A 20,596-nucleotide genomic window follows, 5' to 3' on the forward strand; every position below is an offset into this window, starting at 1 on the left:
GCCAAATGAAGTATACTATGGTTCTTTTACCTTTCAATTACCACAGTGTACAGTACATCATAAGTAGGCATAGTGGTGCATTTAGGAGCTGGTTGTACTCCTTGTGTAAAATTTTAGGAATGAGCACATCCGAGTGTAGGGATATTTCCTTATCTTACAAATTAAAAGCAAGCATTTTCTACATAAAATTTTTATTTCCGTGTAAAATAAAGGCAACTCCTGAAGGTCTAACAAGGAAAAAAAATACAACATTCAAAGCACTATTAAGTCATGAAACAAAGATGAATCTGAGGTAGAAGTCAAGCAATTTAACCCACAACCTTTATAGGTGGGTATTTATTCCTAGCAACCATCATGTCTCTCCAGTAAGATCTAATTTTTTAAAAGTCCCAAGTTCCAAAAAAATAATTCATTTTTTACAATCGTATGTAAAACTGTGGCCAACAGAAAATATAACATAAACTTTTGTCATGTTAGCAGAGTAAATAATTTTACTAAAAGTTGCTGACACTTCTATCAGTAGTAGCCATAGGGAGGCCTTTGGTTGTAACCATAGTGTCCATATTAATGGGGGTAGTAATGTTCTTGTCTATGCTGTGGGTAATTGTTACCCCAGGATCGTCCATGCCATTGATTGGATCGATTGTCACTTGGCCATCCCTGTCTGCTGTCCCTACCTCTAAACTGTCTATTATCTTACAACCAATTGCCTCTATTTCTCAGGTTGCCACCAGCTCTGCTATTCTATTCCTCAACAATCAGAGGAGACTCAGGAGGGTGTTTCAGGTATTCTTGGTATTCTTTGTCATCTTCTGTGAATCTGTTGGTAAACGTCTCTTATACAGCAGCATCCCACTAGCTATCTATTTTACACATACTAGTGTTCACCCTTGGTGAACTTATTTATTAGTTTGACTAGTTTTTTGGAGAGTTGATTAGGATTTTTTATACAGTCAGTCTTCAATATCTGGGAGTTTTGCATCCCCAGATACCGAAGGTGGACTGTATTGACGTACTGTTTTATATAAGGCCTCTGGGTCCAATTTGGTATCTGCAGGGCCTCCTGGAACCAATCCCCTATGGGTACTAAGAGACAACTGTATATAAGATCTTATCATCTGCTCTTAGAGATTGTTTTGCTTCTTCCTTATCAATCTTTTAATCAAAATTTTATAATTTTTTTCTTTTTGTAATTTTTTTTCTTGCTTGGTTGCTGTGGCTAGAACCTTCAGTGTTAAAGAGAAGCATTGTCTCATTCCTAGTCTCAGGGGAAGGGCATTTAGTCTTTCACCATTACATGTAATGTTAGCTGTGGTTTATTTGTAGACACCTCTTATTAGCTTGAGGAAATTCTATTCTACTCGAAGTTTATTATGTGTTTATAATTAAAGAGTGTTAAATTTTGTCAAATGCCTTTTCTGCATCCATTGAGATGACTGTGTGGTTTTTGTCCTTTATTCTGTTAATACAGTATATTACATTGATTGGTTTTCAGATGATAAACCAACTTTGAATACCTGGGATAAATCATATTTGGTCATGCTATATAATCCTTTTCATATGTTCCTGGATTTGGTTTGCTGGTATTTTGTTGAGGATTTTTGCCCCTATATTGATCTATAACTTTCTTTTTTTTTTGTGTGTGTGATATCTTCATTGGGGTTTGGTATCAAGATAATACTGGCCTCCTTGATGAGTTCCTTTCTTTTCTTTTCTATGGGTGGTGGGAGATTTTGTGAAGGATTGGTATTAATTCTTCTTGAAATATTTGGTAGAAGTCACCAGTGAAGCCATCTGGACTTGGCCCTTTCTTTGTGGCACTTTTTCTTTTTAATTACTAGTTCAGTTTCTTTACTTGTTATGTATATATTCAGATAAGTACTATTTCTTCTTGACTTAGCTTCATAGCTTTTTTCTTCCAGTGAATATGTTCATCTGGTTATCTACCAGATAATTTGTTATATACAATTGTTAATAATATTCTTTTAAAATTCTTATTTCTGTGAAGTTGGAAGTAATGTTCCGTATTTCATTCCTTATCTCAGTTCAGTTTAGATGCTCAGTAGTGTCTGATTCTTTGTGACTGCATGAACTGCAGCACGCCAGGCCTCCCTGTCCATCGCCAACTCCTGGAGTTTGCTCAAACTCATGTCCGTTGAGTCAGTGATGCCATCCAGCCATCTCATCCTCTGTCATCCCCTTCTCCTGTCTTCAATCTTTCCCAGTATCAGGATCTTTTCAAATGAGTTAATTCTTCACATCAGGTGGCCAAAGTATTAGAGTAGTCTTCTTTCTTTTATTCTTGATCAGTCTAGGTAAAGTTTTTCCAATTTTGTTAAAATTATTTTGAAGAACTAACTTTTTGTTCCACTGATTTTCTCTGTTGTTTTTCTATTCTGTATTTCATTGATTTCTGCTCTAGTTGTTATTACTTTCTTCCTTCTTGGGTGGTGGGGAACAGCACTTAGGAGAAAGCATAGGTCAAAGAACAGACAACTACAGAAGAATCAAAAAAGAATGTGATAGTGGAAAATGTACAGAAGTAGAAGAAGGAAGAGGAGGAAGTACTGAAATCTTTATCAGTCCTCGGCAGAGAGGCCAGTACCCAGAAATGCACTCCTAGGCTTTCTAAATCTGTGTATGCCTCTGGGACGGAAATTCCTGAGAGTTAAGTGTATTGTTGGAACACAGCCTCTTCTGTAGTGTAGTTATTGCAATAATTGAATTACCTCTTTCCATTTAGTTCCTGTAGCATGCTCTGTTTTGGCAACACTGAATGTCCAAACAAGTAGATGTGATTCTTTTATTAAAATCTTTTTAGCTGACTTAGGGAATAGATAATAGATGTAAAAATGCTTGCCATAGTTAAGGGCACAAAGTAGGCACTTGATAAATGTTGGTTGATATTAACTTGTCCAAAACATTCTATAATATTTAATAGCCTACACTAGGGAATTTGCAGTGCCTAGGTTATAGTGTTTGATCTGCCAGTAATTTATTAAATGATCCTTAGCGAATGACTTCATTTTCCTTGACTTTAAATTACTCAAAGTTCTATCTTCCTCTAAAATTTTACAGTTCTATTCATGTAGAAAAAAATCTTTAACTATAGATTCTTCTTTTAATAGAGATGGAAGTTGTTATTTTTGTTCTCAACTTTTACAATTTTGACTAGGGTACACTGCGTGAATAAGATTCTTTATAGCATTATCTAAAGCCAACCACCGATTTGTTTGAAAACAAAGGGTTTCTTTGCAGTGTCATTTAGCCTGGCATTGCCATGAATCCAAGAATTATTCTACGCTAATCAGAGAACAGTAATGCAGTTGTATTTAAATTTAGAGTTCCACCGTCATTCACAGAGATGAATGGAGGTGAACAAGTACTTCTAACTTAATTTGCAAAAGTTATAAATGTACTGGTGGACTTCTTTGCAGGAGTCATAGTGAAAAGCAGATTGGAAGCTTGGCTGAGATCATAAGAGGCTGTTGGAGAAACTGTTGTTGCCTTCTGTTGTATTTGTTTTCTGAATCTGTGTGATTTTTAATAGAAATAATTCATAGTCATGTAGATTTTAGAAGCATTCTTACCATTTTGAAATGTTGATATATGGTGTGACAGAGAATGAGACTGTGTGGTTGGTTACCTTAGCTTTTAAAGGAAGCCAATGCCTGACTTTCAAATGCTGTGCAGAATCAAAGTCAAATCAAAACTCCTTTGTTTTCCTTTACACTCACTGCATGTGATGCTGACACTTGTATATTCTGGTTCCCACATGGGTGCTAGTTTTTCCCACACCAGCCAAGCCTGAAACGTGAGCTGGATGTCCTACAGTTTAACTCAGTGTTGACACTGTCTTCTTGGAGCTCCCACAGGTTAAGTGTTCAGTTCTGTATACCTGCACTCGCACCCTTCAACTGCCAATTTCAAATCCAGGCTGTTACCTGGGCTTCTGACCAGAGGCTATAAATCGTTTTTCCACCACTCCTTTGGGTTCAATTAATTTGCTAAGTGGCTCTCAGTACACAGGAAAACAGCTTACTTACTAGATTACCTCCAGGTGCACCAACTTGGAAGCTCTCTAAACGTCTGCTGGGATTTTTTTGGAGGCTTCATTGCGTAGGCATAGTGGATTAAATCATTGGCCACTGGTGATCAACTCAACCACCAGCCGCTTTCCCCTCCTGGGAGGTAAGGGGAACTAAAATCTCCAAGTTTCTAATTAATCAGATTGATTATCCTTGCAATCACTTCCCAGCCTTAAATGACCTAGGGGCTTTCTAAGAGTCACTTCATTAATATAAAGTCGGGTGTGACTGAAAGAGACTTATTATATGAATAACAAAAGATACCTATTTCACCTTTATCTCTTTCATCACTTAGGAAATTTCAAGGGTTTTAGGAGCTGTGTACCAGAAACAGACAGACCAAATGTGTGTGTGTGCGCATGTATATATATATACCTGAAAGTGAAAGTTAAACACTACATTTGAAATTGAAGTGACGTGTTCATCACTCAGTCGTATCCAACTCTTTGTGACCCCATGGACTGTAGCCTGACAGGCTCCTCTGTCCATGGAATTTTCTGGGCAACAATTCTGGAGTGGGTTGCCATTTCCTTCTCCAGGGGATCTTCCCAACCCAGGATTTAATGTGGGTCTCCCACATTCCAGGCAGATTCTTTACCATCTGAGCCACCAGGGAAGCCCTGTTTATCTGGCAGTGTAATTAAATAAGAGCTGAAACCACCTTATGTGAAGCCCATTTAAATATATCAATTTTTATATTTATTTGTATATCTTATAAATATGTAAATATATATTTATATATCTTAATAGAAATCACCATCGCATAGTACTGTACCTTGCTTAAAAATTATTAAAGTTATGAGAACTAAAACAGGTTTTTTCTACCTCTATTAAAAAAATACACTTTAAATATCCATTTGAGCTTTCATGGGAAAACCAGGAGGCAATCATCCAAGTGTAACTGTGGGTTTTTCTTTTTTTAAATTTTAAATTCTTGCTATTAAAATTCATTTACCATAATTCTATGTACACAGAATTATGTTTAAACTTAAGTTCAGTTTTAAAAGGAGGGAAAAGTGGAAAACAAGTTGCGAAACAGTAACTTAGGTAATGGATGTTGGTAATGAGTCATTACAGTTTGTTGTGTAAGTATGTACAGAAATGAGCGGCTCTATCAGGCATGCATCACGCATGCTAAGTTGCTTCAGTCATGTCCAACTCTTTGCGATCCTATGGACTATAGCTTGCCAGGCTTCTCTGTCATGGAATTTTCCAGGCAAGAATACTGGAGTGAGTTGCCATGCCCTTTTCCAGGGGATCTTCCTGATGCGGGGATAGAACCCATGTCTCCTGAGTCTCCTGCATTGGCAGGCAGGTTCTTTACCAATAGCTCCATCTGGGAAGCCCCTATCAGGCATACAGCTCTCCTGAAATAACAGATTCCCCAAATCCTTAATGAAAAGGACAGTGTACCTGTTCCATGGAAGTCACTTCTCATGCACTTTCTAATCATTAAAACATAAAGCCTGGGTCACTTGGAAAAGGTTTTGGGTAAGTGGTTGTGTTGAAAACTAGGTATTTGTAGGGTGATTCTACTCTGCTCTACCCTGGTCACCATTTGCCCTTAAACCTTTCTGGGACCCACCTGATCTAGCCCTGTCTTCGTGGGTAGGATTGACTTTCAGACTTATTTTTCTTGGTTAAAAAAAGGATGCAGGAATAATAAGCAAGGAGCACTTTCTCATTTCTCAGGTAGTTAGCTACAGGCTTAACATTTTCAACTTAGAAAGCAATTTTATTTTATTGTCTGTCATTAAAGTTTACCACTCAGGTTTCAATTTTTATGTTTCTCTTATAATTAAAGCAGAATGAGTCTTTGGACTGTGGTATTTGATAGAACCTTTAATTGAATCTTTCAGCTTTAATTATATGTAAAATAGAATGTTTATTTAAAATGGGTATGTTATAAAATGGAATAAGTGTCACTGACAGGCATTGTTGTGTACAGAAGTAGCAGGTTGCCTCTGGTGACTCATCTATTTTCAACTCCTGTGACAGATTATACTAATAGTGGCTAAGAATGGGGGTCTGGATGACTCCAGACCATAGTTCAGATAGTGGTTCATCGATCACTTAGTGTAGAAACTAACTGAGCCTTTGTAGTTGACTGGTCACCTCACATCTTTAAAAACAGGCTAAAAAATGGAGGAAAAAATTTGCCCTCATTCTATCCTGCGTACCAGGAGAGGCTAATCTTCTCAAAGCTCTTTTTTAAAATTGCACGCGTACATTTCTTAACCTACGATAACTCTTTATGAGTTCAAGTCCAAACTCCTCACCCTGTCCTGCCTATTTAGACTGATTTTGGGCAGCGCTTCTGCAGAATCAGTCTGTGCAGTTAGATCAGTTTACTCCATGGGCAGAGCAGGCGGGAAATCTGGATTAGTTGCTCTCCTTTGGAGTAGATTTTGACTTTTCAAATCTAGGCTTTAGCATCAGTGTATGAGAGAAGGCAATGGCACCCCACTCCAGTACTCTTGCCTGGAAAATCCCATGGATGGAGGAGCCTGGAAGGCTGCAGTCCATGGGGTCACTGAGGGTCGTACACGACTTCACTTTCACTTTCACTTTCACACATTGGAGAAGGAAACGGCAACCCACTCCAGTGTTCTTGCCTGGAGAATCCCAGGAACAGGGGAGCCTGGAAGGCTGCCATCTATGGGGTCGCACAGAGTCGGACACAACTGAAGTGACTTAGCAGTAGCAGTAACATCAGTGTATGGAGTTTAAAGGTGTGTGTTGGTAAACCAAACAGAATCTTTGTATTCACTAAATATTTATTGAATCCTGGACTGTGAAGTCAAGGGGGCCTTAAGAAGCATTACTACAAACAAAACTAGTAGAGGTGATGGAATTCCAGCTGAGCTATTTCAAATCCAGAAAAGATGATGCTATTAAAGTGCTGCACTCAATATGCCAGCTAATTTGGAAAACTTAGAAATGGACACAGGACTGGAAAAGGTCAGTTTTCATTCCAATCACAAAGAAAGGCAATGCCAAAGAATAATCAAACTATCATACAGTTGTACTCATTTCACATGCTGGTAAGGTAATGCTCAAAATCCTTCAAGCTAGGCTTCAACAGTAGTGAACCAAGAACTTCTAGATGTACAAAATGGACTTAGAAAAGGCAGAGGAACCAGAGATCAAATTGCAGACATCCACTGGATCATAGGAAAAGCAAAGGAATTCCAGAGAAACATCTACTTCTGTTTCATTGACTATGCTAAAGCCTTTGTGTGGATCACAACAAACTGTGGAAAATTCTTAAAGAGATGGGACTACCAGACCACCTTACCTGCCTCCTGTGAAACCTGTATGCAGGTCAAGAAGCAACAGTTAGAACCAGACATGGAACAATGGACTGGATCAAAATTGGGAAAGGAGTACGTCAAGGCTGTATATTGTCACCTTGCTTATTTACCTTATATGCAAGTACATCATGTGAAATGCTGGGCTGGATGAGTCCCAAGGCAGAATCAAGATTGCAGGTAGAAATATCAGTCACCTTAGATAGGCACATGATACCACTCTATACCCTCAAGATGGCAGAGTGGAAGAACATGTGCTCATCTTCTCTTGCAAGAACTCCAAAATCACAACTAGCTGCTGAACAACCATCAACTGGAGACTGTTTGATCCCACCAAAAAAGATACCCCACGTCCGAGGGCAAAGGAGAAGCCCCAACAAGATGGTTCAGTTCATCACTCTGGACTGTTTGCTACCTCATGGACTGCAGCACGCCAGACTTCCCTGTCCATCACCAACTCCTGGAGTTTGCTCAAGCTCATGTCCATTGAGTTGGTGATGCCATCCAACCATCTCATCCTCTGTCATCCCCTTCTCCTCCTGCCTTAAATCTTTCCCACCATTACTCTCTTTTCTAATGAGTCAGTTTTTCAAATCGGATGGCCAAAGTATTAGAGCTCCAGCTTCAGCATCAGTCCTTCCAATGAATATTCAGGACTGATTTCCTTTAGGATGGACTGGTTGGATCTCCTTGCTGTCCAAGGGACTCTCAAGAGTATTCTCCAACACCACAATTCAAAAGCATCAATTTATGCTGGATCTTAGTTCCCTGACTAGGGATCAAGCCTTTGCCCTTTATAGTGGCAGCTTGGAGCCTCAACCACTGGACTACCAGGGAAGGTCCCTCATTATTTTCTTAAAAAAAAATTATTTTTCTTTCATGCATATAATATTTTCTGTCTCTGTGAAGTTGTGTGTTTTTTTAAAAAATAAAAGCCTTTGTCTATTCCTAGTATTCTATTTCCTATTTTTAATGTATTATAGTGTTTTTTTTTAAATTTTGGTCCTTTATGTTAGAGATTTCCTTTAAGTGCTTGATAATTATTTAAGAGTAAGACATTACTTTTTCAACAAAGGTCCATCTAGTCAAGGCTATGGTTTTCCAGTAGTCATGTATGGATATGAGAGTTGGACTGTAAAGAAAGCTGAGCACTGAAGAATTGATGCTTTTGAACTGTGGTGCTGGAGAAGACTCTTGAGAGTCCCTTGGACTACAAGGAGATCCAACCAGTCCATCCTAAAGGAGATCAGTCCTGGATATTCAATGGAAGGACTGATGTTGAAGCTGAAACTCCAGTACTTTGGCCACCTGATGCGAAGAGCTGATTCATTTGAAAAGACCCTAATGCTGGGAAAGATTGAAGGCAGGAGAAGAAGGGGATGACAGAGGATGAGATGGTTGGGTGGCATCACTGACTCAGTGGACATGGGTTTGGGTGGACTCTGGAAGTTGATGATGGACAGGGAGGCCTGGTGTGCTGTGGTTCATGCGGTCACAAAGAGTCGGACACTACTGAGAGACTGAACTGAAGTGAACTGAGTTGAAGACACTAAAATAGGGGATTCTGTGGTGGCTCAGACAGTAAAGAATCTGCCTGTCAATTCAGGAGACCTGGGTTTGATCCCTGGGTCAGGAATACATCCTGGAGAAGGAAATACCAACTCACTCCAGTATTCTTGCCTGGAGAATCCCATGGATGGAGGAGCCTAGCAGGCTACAGTTCATGGGGTCACAAAGAGTCAGACACGACTGAGCAACTAACACTTTCAAGACACTAATAGAATGTATTAAAAATGGAATAAAAGTTCTGTGATCTGGATGGAACTTGTTAAAGATGGAGACCATCACAGATTTCATCAGCAGCCTCTCTTTTCTCAGGACCATACAGTTTTCCCAGGTAGGAAGCCTCTCATCTCCTGCCTGTTGTTGCCCTAAAGCCTGAGCCTCTTCTCAGGTCTTGCGGGCTAGGTCAGTGCGCTCCTGCCTGGCACCCCTCTCAGGCCCTCAGGTTTCCCCTTCTGCCACGCTACCTCCTTCCTACTCCTCCATAGGCTTTCTGTCTTCAAGTAGGAGGTGTTGTGTCTTCCCTATTTTGAGGTGATTTCTGAGAAGACGAGGTGAAACATCTTTACACCAATATTTTAAAACCAGAAATTCCTTCTTGAACTTTTCAATTCACAAGTCTCTCCATATACATCATTTAGAAAATGGAGGGAATATGCTGTTGTTTCTCCCACATGGGGATGTTGAGACCTAATCAATGTTAGTGCTTCTATGAAGATGAAATCTCAAAAGTATTCACTGGCATGCTGTTTCCAGAGAGCATAGAAGGAATGCCATATATATTTTTAGATTACCTTATGTGGTTTACCATTTTTAAAAAAATGAGAAAATTTACCTTTTGGCCAGCCAGTCTTTGTTGTTCTCTCATGGTCAATTCGGATATCCAGTGTGTGCCATCAGGAGAGGACTCATAATACGAAGCATGCTGAATCTTTGTGAATCTACTTTTAAAATAGACTGTTTTATTCCCTAACCTCATTTTAATGTTCTTCTTCTTTTTTAGCATATGACCATGGTTTTTCCTCTCAGTAAGTTCAGTAAGTGGAGAAGGAAATGGCGACCCACTCCGGTGTTCTTGCCTGGAGAATCCCAGGGGTGGGGGAGCCTGGTGGGCTGACGTCTGTGGGTTTGCACAGAGTTGGACACGACTGAAGTGACTTAGCAGCAGCAGCAAGTTCAGTAAGATTTTTTACAGAATAATGCTTACAAATAAAAGACTGTTTTTAAGTAATTTAAACAGCCATTCAGTTCAGTTCAGTTCAGTCGCTCAGTCGTGTCCGACTCTTTCAAACCTCATGAATCGCAGCACGCCAGGCCTCCCTGTCCATCACCAACTCCCAGAGTTCACTCAGACTCAAGTCCATCGAGTCAGTGATGCCATCCAGCCATCTCATCCTCTGTCGTCCCCTTCTCCTCCTGCCCTCAATCCCTCCCAGCATCAGAGTCTTTTCCAATGAGTCAACTCTTCGCATGAGGTGGCCAAAGTACTGGAGTTTCAGCTTTAGCATCATTCCTTCCAAAGAAATCCCAGGGTTGATCTCCTTCAGAATGGACTGGTTGGATCTCCTTGCAGTCCAAGGGACTCTCAAGAGTCTTTTCTAACACCACAGTTCAAAAGCATCAATTCTTTGGCACTCAGCCTTCTTCACAGTCCAACTCTCACATCCATACATGACCGCTGGAAAAACCATAGCCTTGACTTGACGGACCTTTGTTGGCAAAGTAATGTCTCTGCTTTTCAATATGCTATCTAGGTTGGTCATAACTTTTCTTCCAAGGAGTAAACAGCCATACAGTTTTTTAATTAAAGGGCACAGAATGCCTGTTTTTGAAAGTCCAGGTCTTGACTAGGAAGAGAACGGGGGTGGGGGTGGGAGACTGAGATCCAGTATGGTGCCATGCTATGGAATAATAGTCGTAAGTTCTTTGACATGTGTGCTCTTTTAGGATAAAGCTAAAAAGCATCTTGTCTTTCCAACTTTTAGCAACTTAGCATTTCAGTTTTTTAAAAGCTGTTATCAAAAATTAATGTGGTGTGTTTTCAGTTCAGTTCAGTCGCTCAGTTGTGTCCGATTCTTTGTGACCCCATCAATCACAACACGCCAGGCATCCCTGTGAATCACCAACTCCCGGAGTTTACTCAGACTCATGTCCATCAAGTCGGTGATGCCATCCAGCCATCTCATCCTCTGTCGTCCCCTTCTCTTCCTGCCCCCAATCCCTCCCAGAATCAGGGTCTTTTCCAGTGAGTCAACTCTTTGCATGAGGTGGCCAAAGTACTGGAGTTTCAGCTTCAACATCAGTCCTTCCAACGAACACCCAGGACTGATCTCCTTTAGAATGGACTGGTTGGATCTCCTTGCAGTCCAAGGGACTCTCAAGAGTCTTCTCCAGCACCACAGTTCAAAAGCATCAATTCTTCGGTGCTCAGCTTTCTTCACAGTCCAACTCTCACATCTATACATGAGCACTAGAAAAACCGTAGCCTTGACTAGACGGACCTTAGTCGGCAAAGTAATATCTCTGCTTTTCAATATGCTATCTAGGTTGGTCATAACTTTTCTTCCAAGGAGTAAGTGTCTTTTAATTTCATGGTTGCAGTCACCATCTGCAGTGATTTTGGAGCCCCCCAAAATAAAGTCTGACACTGTTTCCCCATCTATTTCCCATGAAGTGATGGGACCAGATGCCATGATCTTCGTTTTCTGAATGTTGAGCTTTAAGCCAACTTTTTCACTCTCCTCTGTTACTTTCATCAAGAGGCTTTTTAGTTCCTCTTCACTTTCTGCCATAAGGGTGGTGTCATCTGCATATCTGAGGTTATTGTTATTTCTCCCAGCAATCTTGATTCCATCTTGGGCTTCTTCCAGCTCAGCGTTTCTCATGATGTACTCTGCATAGAAGTTAAATAAGCAGGGTGACAATATACAGCCTTGACGTACTCCTTTTCCTATTTGGAACCAGTCTGTTGTTCCATGTCCAGTTCTAACTGTTGCTTCCTGACCTGCATATAGGTTTCTCAAGAGGCAGGTCAGATGGTCTGTATTCCCATCTCTTTCAGAATTTTCCCCAGTTAATGTGGTGTGTTTTGCTGTAGCCCGCCTGGCTCCTCTGTCTGTATTATGCTGTGATGCAATGTATTTTACAGCATAGTATAGACAGAGGAGTCAGGTGGGCTACAGTCCATGGGGGTTGCAAAAGAGTCAGACATGACTTAGCAACCAAACAACAACAAAAAATGGCAGATAGAACACAAGCATAAGTGTTGGATTTGAGCCCCAGCACTGCCAATTGCTACATGAACCTGAACAAGTCAATATTTCATTTCCTGGATCTGTAAAATGGAGTTCATAAGGTTTCCTCATAGGGATTCCATGAGAGAATGCATGTGAAGTCTTTAGTACAATGGTAGCTCGTTCTGTTGAGGTATGTGAAGAATCTGGCAAGCACCCTTTCCTCCTACTGTCCTCCTACTTACTCAGGATGTTCTGCAGATTCAAAACTACTACTAGGAAGTTATATAATATAGATCCTTTCTTCTACTAATTCATAGAAGATTTAATTTGGAGGTAGTTTTGGTAAATTAAAAAAACCACTGCCACTAAAGTAATATTTATGCCCAGAGCTTTCTAAAGAGTCAATCCTGTCTGTGCTGAACTAGCAACCTATAAAAACAATAGTGAGTTGCTGGAAGAACTCCGAATTTTTGGAATAATTTCTTTCCAAGGCTACTCAGGATTCTGGGGGTTACCAAGGAGAATTTATCAATATGTCAAGCCTTGATAGATTCTTCCTTTTTCTGTTAATGTACTGTAAGTATGCTGGGCTCATCCTGCCTGTGAGGCATGCTTTGTTCAGATTGTTGTTGGTATTGCCAGCATTGCTATCCCTCTGGGCCTGACGTAATGCCTACTCACGCTTGCGACCCATAGGACCAGTCCAGCCCTGCCCTGACTTGCGTTTTCCTGTAACACCACTGATTTTAAGATCAATAAACTCTCTACTCTGACAAGTGAAAGGAGCACACTCATCAATTTTAATTGTGAAAACTGCCTACACACTATGGTCATTAATTTGTCTGGATTACTTGTACAGAGATGATAGACTCATCAATTTGAAACCTGTCATGTCAGAGTTGGCCGTTAGGGATTTCTGACTTTGCTATTAATTATTTCCAGTGAAACTCTCAGTAGCTATCCCTGTTGTATGAATGCTTATATGAGAGAATGGTAAAGAAAATATGAAGTAAGGGATGGATCTATTTTGTATTGTTCAGAAAGTTATTCTGAATAATATGCTTTATGAAATTAGTTACCTTTGGTCATCATATAACTGAATGGGCAAAATTTTATTTATTTCATCTGATAGAAGAGTTACTATTTTGGTTGTTTCTTTTATTTGGAAGACTTATTCTAAATTTTGAAGGTAGATAATACACAACTTTATAGATCCATTTATTCTTATACTATCAGTCTCCTTGTATGCTTTTTTATTTAAAAAATAGAAGATTTAATATTCCAGGGATATAGTAGACTTAGATTTGAATTATTTAAAATATTTTTGTAAACTGTTCATTCCTTTAACATACTTTTAAACATATTAAGAAGAAATTTGTAGCATGTATATATAGTATAGAGAATAACAACAAAACAAATATTCATGTATCTATCACCCAGTTCAGGAAACAGAATATTAGCAATCCATTAGTTTCCCCATTGCCCTTCCCCAATTCAGTTTACCTCCCTCTGTCCCTCAAGTAACTGTGACAAAACTTTGTATTTGTATTGTCCCTTGACTTTTTGTAAAACTAATTCTTGTTTATCCCTAAACAATAAATTGTTGAACTTTTTCATTTTTGAAACTTTAACAAATGGACTAATTTCTCCTAATACTTATTTTTAATATAATCAAAGTAACACTTTTGACATTCACCCATCTTGATGTATACAGATATTCATTAATTTTCAATTCCATATAATATTCACAATTCAGTTACGTGTTCTTCCCTTGATGGACTTTTGAGTCATGGCTAGATTTTGGCTAGTACAAACATTAACTTTTTAAAGAATTTGTTTGATATGGATTAAAAAAAAAAAGACTATTGAATTTGTTACAATATTGCTTCTGGTTGATGTTATGGTTTTATTTATTTTTTGGCTGTGGGATCTTCGCTCCCCAAGCAGGGATCAGATCTGCCCTCCCTGCATTGGAAGGCAAAGTCTTAACCACTGGACCACCAGGAAGTCCCATTTACTTCTTATATGTGTCCCATGAGCCAAAGCGGAACTGCTAGGCAAATTGCTTCATCTTTGAATTTCATGAAAAATGCATTTGCTTTTCTTTGAACTTGAGGATTTGAGATTGAGATCATTTATTTCAAATCAAATAAATTTGTATAATTTATTTCAAAATTATACAAATTGATAATTTTATATCAATTTTAGCAGTTTTTCTAGGAAAATTTTTTGCTTTTGAAATTAGAGATAATTGATTTATTCAAAAAGGTCAAGAAGTGAGAAATTCCTGATTATTTAGATATGTTTCTATCATAGATGTGAGGACTTCTGTCCGACAAGGCACTAGTGGTAAAGAACTGCCTGCCAATGCAGGAGATGTAAGAGACATGGGTTCAATCCCTGAGTCGGGAGGACCCCCTTGAGGGAGGGTATGGCAACCTATTCCAGTGTTCTGGCCTGGAGAATTCTATGGACAGAGGAGCCTGAAGTGACTTAGCACATACATAGTTGTGGAGATATAGATATATAAATAAAATAAGATAGAATCAATTTCAGAAATCAGAATGTAACATTAATAATAATGGCTAACTTTAATATATACAAAACAGAATGACTGTCCTGGTGTGTGCCACATGAATAACTGAATATCAGCCACTGCCTGGAAGTAGTTTTTTGTGTGTGTGCATAAATGTCTGAATATGGAAAGTGACTTCTTGATTTGGGGATAAAAGAGGAATTTTCTGTTTATTCAGCCTGGTTTGATTCCCAGTGTACCTTCTACTGTCTGGAAATAAGATGGGCTATAAGAGGCTGGATAAATTTTTCACTGTAATGCTGAAAATGATACAAATGATACAAATTCAGGAAAAGATGAGTCAATAATAGTTATCATAATTGTCAACTTCACCATTAGTGTTTATCGCCAGTGCTTTCCTTATTTGAGAATGTTTTACAAGTGAAACTTTGTGCATTTCTGATATAATGCCCTCTCTTCTGAAAAGTCCTTGTTTTACAACAACGTAAAATTCACTTTCTTTCTAGATTTCTTTCCTTCCTCCCTGCCTCCTTACTTAAGACATGATGTTTGCCCTTGCCTGGGCCAGCCACCTGTTCATGTAAGTAGCAGAGATGCAGTAAGAAACAAGATCCAATCCTGCCCGCAAAGTAGTATGTAGAGCTCATTGGAAGAGAAGAATAGCAGGTAGTTCACAGGCATCTTAAGAAGGGATGAGGAAAAGCCTCCACTATTAAGATATTTTTAAAAACGTGTTCTTTAATTAAAAATACTCAATAAATTTAAGTACTTGTTTACTTACTCTTTTTTTAGGTCATTTTTATACATATATTTTCAGAGCTTGAAAGAAAAAGAAAAATCATTATGAGTTTCCTAAAATACCATCCTGTATTCTTGTTTGATTGCATGAAAGAGGAGAACTGCTTTTCTTATCACTTCAATAATTTTTTTTTAAATTCCATGAGTCATGACTTCTGGAAACGTCTTATTTAGAAGACATTTAGTGGTCATTGATCATTTTCTGTGTGTGATTATTTTTATGAAATCATAAGTATTACATGCCATGTGAAACTATCTAAAAAACACATAGGATGGTTTCTTGAATCCATGTTGTACTCAAACACTTAATAACACAAAAACGGGCTGTGGTTGGGGAGGAGAGGGCAGAACAATTCAGGCAGAGAAAGTGTGCAGCATGCAGTATATAGAGAAACACAACTAGCTTTTTCCAGAAAGAGAGGAGGATGTTGCTGGAGGGCTGGGGGAAGAAAGCCCCATTGCTCCCACAGGGATGCTGAGGAGGATAAAGTCTGGTGGCCACTCTGTTTTTGGGAAGACTGGGGACAGTGCTGAGGGAGACAGAGAAGAAAGAGGGGTGAGGGGGTTGAGGTGAGTGGGAATCACAGGTTTCTGAGATGGTCCAGCATGGAAAAGCTCTGAGAATTACACAGCATTAGAAGAGGTAGCTGGGCTTCCCTGGTGGCTCAGATGGCAAAGAATCCACCTGCAATGCAGGAGACCTGGGTTCAATCCCTGGGTTGGGAAGATCCCCTGGAGGAGGGCATGGCAACCAACTCCAGTATTCTTGCTTAGAGAATCCCCATAGACAGAGAGAAGCTTGGCAGGCTTCGGTTCATGGGATCACAAAAAGTTGAACATGACCGAGCGACGAAACACACACACACAGAGAAAGGAAATAGCTAATGCTTACTCAGGGCTTCCTTTGTTTCAGGTACTAAGTATCTTACAGATGTTATCACATTTATTATTGTGGAAACCACAAGAGATAGGTGCCATTATTTTCTCCATTTTACAGATGAGGAAACAAAATAATACTTGGGACATCCCTGCCAGTCTAGTGGTTAAGACTTTGCCTTCCAATGCGATCCCTGGTTGGGGAGCTAAGATCCTACATGCCTCGTGGCCAAAAGTCCAAAACATAAAACAGAAGCAGCATTGTAACAGATTCATTAAAGACTTTAAAAAATGGTCCACATTTAAAAAGTCTAAAAAAAACAGAAAACAGAAATTAATACTTACCCAAAGCTACACAGTTCCTAAGAGGCAGAAGCCAAAACCCTGTCGGTTCTATGGAACCCTTCACTCTTTACCTCTGCAATGAATCCATTTCTGCCTGTGACTTCATGTAACACTCAAAACCACCTCTCTGGCATTATTATCCCCAGGTGACTCATGTGGATGGTCAAGATACATGATTAGGCAATGTGTAGGAGAGGGCAGCTAAAGATTTAAAGATTATAAATTGCTGAGTCTTTTCTTTTCCCCCATGTTACATACTTTTCTGACTTCAAAACAAAATAAAGGGGAAAGATTGTGATCCCACCCCTTCTCCATATCCCAGAAATATTCTAGCCATTCATTTGTATCTTCGTTTTTTGAATTCAGTGCACTTCCCCTAGAAGTGGGTTGCCATTTCAGAAGTCATGGATATCACTTCTTAATTCCTAACCAAATTGAAAGACAGTTATTAATAGTGGTCGTAAGCCATTGAACTCCAGTTGCCCTCGGAGCCCCTGAGGCTTTGGAAAGTGGGAATGACTCTTTAGGGCTTTCCTAGTGGCTCAGACAGTAAAGAACCACCTACAATAAGGAGACCCAGATTCGATCCCTATGTCAGGAAGATTCCTTGGAGAAGGGAATGGCTACCCACTCCAGTATTCTTGCCTGGAGAATCCCATGGACAGAGAAGCCTGGTGGACTATAGTCCATAGTGTTGCAAAGAGTCGGGTTCAACTAAGCAAGGAAGCACACAGTGACTACTTTAAAGCTTTGTTTGGTTAGTGTGAGAAAAAACTATGGAAGCCTGGCTCTCCCAGAGTTTCGGTAGAATTGGCTGTTAAAGGTGGCATTGACCTTACCATCAAAAGTGGCATTGACCTTACCATCAAAAGCAGACAAGGCTCCCAGTAGCATGGGGTAGAGTTGGTTTGTATCTTTGGGACATTCAAAGATCAGGGTTTTTCCATGTAAATTGTGACAAGTTTTAACTTTTAGATAATTTCTGCATTTACAGATGAAGAATGAGAGATTAAGCGAAAGAAGGAACATTGCCTCATTTTTATATTGCTAGTTAATGACTGGACCTGGGCTAGAGTTAAGTCTCTGCCCCCTTATCCTAGTGCTCCAGTGGGATTAAAGCCAGTGAGACTGTACTGCCTTTTTCTGGTGCATCATGAATGGTAGCTGCCTCAGTACTCAGAATGCTTCCCAGGCAGCCTTGTAGACCTGCAGCCTTCATTGGTGATACTCTGTATGCTCTGATGACAACAGTGTTCCCTGACTCACTCTTTGAGGGACACTAGGATATCAGGCATGCGCAGTCCCTGCCCTGAAGTGCTTAGAGTTTGGTGGGAGAGACAGTCATAAAACAATTAATACTGTGTGTTTAATTATATTTGTGTGATAAACAACACATAGGATAAGTTGTTCAGTCGCTAAGTTGTGTCCGACTCTTTGCGACCCCATGGACTGCAGTACACCAGGCTTCCCTGTCCTTTAGTATCTCTCGGAGTTTGCTCAAACTCATGTCCATTGAGTCGATGATACCATCTAACGATCTCATCCTCTGTCTCCCGCTTCTCCTCCTGCCCTCAATCTTTCACAGCATCAGAGTCTTTTCCAATGAGTCAGCTGTTTGCATCAGGCGGCCATAGTAGTGGAGCTTTGGCTTCAGCATCAGTCCTTCCAATGAATATTCAGGGTTGACTGGTCTGATAGGTAGTGGATGCTGGTTAAGTGTAACAGCATCCACTTAAGTTAGAGTCCTAAGTCCTAACCTAAGTCCAGGTTCAAGGGCAGCTTCTCTAAGGAAGTCTGATTCAGATTCCCAAAGGGTTAGTGGGAGGAGTTAGCCAAATTTTGTGCACTGAATTGTGCCCTCCTCTTTGCAATTCATATGCTGAAGACCTAACTCCCAGTACCTCATAATGTGACTTTATTTGAGGAGAGGCTATTTAAAGACGTGATTAAGGCTACATGCCTTAAGCCAATATGGCTGGTATCTCTAAAAGAAGAAGTTAGGACACAGATACACAGAAGGAGGACCACGTGGAGACACGGGGAGAAGACATCTGTCTACAAGCCAAGGAGAGTGGCCTCGGAAGCCACTAACCCTGCAGACACCTTGATCTTGCACGTCGAACCTCCAGAATTTTGAGAAAATAAATTCCTGTTGTTTAAGCCACCCCCTCTGTGGCGCTTTGTTATTGAGGCCCTATTTGACTAATAGGCAAAAAGCAGGTTTGCGAGGCTTCAGGTGGAGTGAATGTAGGGCGACTGCAGTTGGCCATTTCAGTATTTAACAGGACTCACTCCATCTGCTTCCCTGATGGCTCAGATAGTGAAGCGTCTGCCTGCAATGCCGGGAGACCCGGTTCAATCCCTGGATCGGGAAGACCCCCTGGAGAAGGAAATGGCAACCCACTCCAGTACTGTAGCCTGGAAAATCCCACGGATAGAGGAGCCTGGTAGGTTACAGTCCATGGGATTGCAAAGAGTCAGACACGACTGAGTGACTTCACGTCGTCATGGTCACTCCATCTGTTTGGGGCCCAAGAAACAGGACAAGAACAGCATGTCACCCACATTCACAAAATCAAACAGCTTTTCAAGTTACACAAAGATAAATGAAGACTTCTGAAATCGGGTCATGCATTTACTGTTTTAAAAAGATAATGCTATGAGACCGACTGAGAGAGTAGCATTGACTTATATACACTACCATTTGTGAAATAGGTAGCTAGTAGGAAGCTGCTGTATAGCTCAGGGAGCTCAGCTCGGCGCTCTGTGATGATGACCTAGAGAGGTCGGGCGAGGGAAGTCCCAGAGGGAGGGGATATATGTATACTTCAGCTTATTCATGTTGTTGTTCAGCAGAAACCAATACAACATTGTAAAGCAATTATCCTCCAGTTTTAAAAAAAGAGATAATACTAATTTTGATATGCAAAATTCCATGTTCATTGATGTCCCACTCTTTTCTGACCTTACCGTGTGTAGACCTCCTTCTTGGTATGTTACGTGCTCACAGGGTTCTTTTGCCAAAAGCATCTTTCTCAGCCTTTTCCTGCCCCTAAGAATCCAATATATAGTTCAAAATAGCCAAAATCTTATGTGCATGATACCTTAGGCCCCTAGTTTGTCCTCTTTTACTGATTATGTAAACCAATGGTTTTTCACAGGAGTCTCAGAACCACTTACACTCTTAAAAATTATTGAGGATCCCAAAGAGTATTTATGTATTATGTTATATACATATATAACATATATGTATTATGTTAGTGTTTATGTATTAGATATATATTATATATCTTGTATATATCTTGTATAATATATATCTTATATAATATATAATATATCTTTTATGATATATATCTTGTATATATATTATATATCTATTAGGTATATCTACTATATAAGTTAAAACTGAGAAATTAAAAATACTTTAAAAAGATACTCCCATTACATATTAAATAAAACATTTTTAATGAAAAATAAATCCCCCCACCTAAAAAATTAGATTAGCATAATTTTACATAATTCAGATCTTTTTAGTGTCTCACTTGAGAGGAGACAGCTGGATACTTACACCTGCTTCCTCATTCAAACCATTACAGTATATTGTTTTGATTGAAGTATGTGTAAAAATCAGGCCTCACAAAGCTTTGTAGTGAGAAAAAGCAGGGATATTTTAGCAGCCTTTTCTGAAAAATATGGAGATTCTTCTTTGATGCTATACCAAGACTTGGCAAGTGGTAGTTTCTTAAAGATTAGATGTAGTGTGCATACTGAATCCATATCAATAAACTTTTGTACTCAGTTACATTAAAGTCCAATGGTCAAAAAAAAGGGGGGTTGGCAAGT

The 20,596-nt window shown here is 39.6% G+C and overlaps 1 protein-coding gene across 4 annotated transcripts in view; it reads left to right on the forward strand.

The window, feature by feature from the left end:
- Window positions 1-20,596, forward strand: part of SGK3 (serum/glucocorticoid regulated kinase family member 3) — a 111,398-nt gene that overhangs the window by 14,346 nt on the left and 76,456 nt on the right. Inside the window, exon 2 of one of the 4 annotated variants that reach the window (XM_042254271.1) lies at window positions 15,241-15,314. The exons of the other annotated variants lie outside the window; for them this stretch is intronic. The gene's annotated coding sequence lies outside the window, so the exon portion shown is untranslated. The remainder of the gene's footprint in view (window positions 1-15,240; window positions 15,315-20,596) is intronic. 4 annotated transcript variants of the gene reach the window in all.

Source organism: Ovis aries, chromosome 9 (genome assembly GCF_016772045.2).
Source record: "Ovis aries strain OAR_USU_Benz2616 breed Rambouillet chromosome 9, ARS-UI_Ramb_v3.0, whole genome shotgun sequence".
NCBI lineage: Eukaryota > Metazoa > Chordata > Mammalia > Artiodactyla > Bovidae > Ovis > Ovis aries.